Below are 1,043 nucleotides of genomic sequence, written 5' to 3'. Positions count from 1 at the left end.
TAATAATAATAATAATAATAATAATAATGATAAATATCATAACCGTCATAATAATTCCTATAATAATCCAAGTAATCATAACAACAATATTTTTTTCTTCATTCTCATTATTATAGTCGCTATCATCATCATTAACATTATCATCGTTATCATCATTATCCTCTACCACTCTGGTTATTGTAATGTCCACGTTACATATTGCGCAGCTGTAACATTCAGTGATAAAAATAGTAATTTCAATAAATTTGCTGTTGTCTATATCTTTACTAATCAACTTAAAAGCAGTTTTGCAAATTTAAATTATAATATTCATCATAGAATTGCAAAAGCCGGGTTCGGGGTGCGCTTACGCATATATATATATATATATATATATATATATATATATATATATATATATATATATATATATATATATATACATGTATACATACATATTCTCTCTCGTTCTCCATATATGTATGTATGTACGTGTGTGTGTGTGTGTGTGTGTGTGTGTGTGTGTGTGTGTGTGTGTGTGTGTGTGTGTGTGTGTGTGCATACACACATTCGTATATGAGTGTGTGCATCGACAGGCACAAGAGCAGCTCTGGCCTCCAAGAACCCGGCGCGCGGCCCGCGAGGCGACCCGGCGGCCGGAGCACGTAATGTGCGGGTATATTTCACGCGTAGGATTATAAGCGTCAGCGGCGTATCTCGTCGGGGGATCCTGGATAAGCCCCTCCTGAATACCGCCAGGATAAACACTCGACGATCCCGCTGATGAGGAGGCAGCGACCTATTTATCCAACCCTGATTTACTGGTTTACGAGCCAATTAGTTCCGAGTCTCGCAAGCTTTATCGATCCCGAATTGCGACGGCGTATTTTGGCGGGATAACTCCTGCTTGCTTTGGCTTGATATTTCGGGCGCGGTAGCGGAGTCGGAGGTTTGAACAGTGAACAGATTGTCATTTTGTTCGTTCGTTCGTTCATCTTCCTTCCGTCGAGATCTTCGGAATGCCGGTGTGTTGGTGAGCGAATTCGAGAACGTATTTTTTTGTT

This window comes from Penaeus monodon, chromosome 14 (genome assembly GCF_015228065.2).
Source record: "Penaeus monodon isolate SGIC_2016 chromosome 14, NSTDA_Pmon_1, whole genome shotgun sequence".
NCBI classification, from domain to species: domain Eukaryota; kingdom Metazoa; phylum Arthropoda; class Malacostraca; order Decapoda; family Penaeidae; genus Penaeus; species Penaeus monodon.
Note: the sequence above shows the minus strand (reverse complement) of the source record.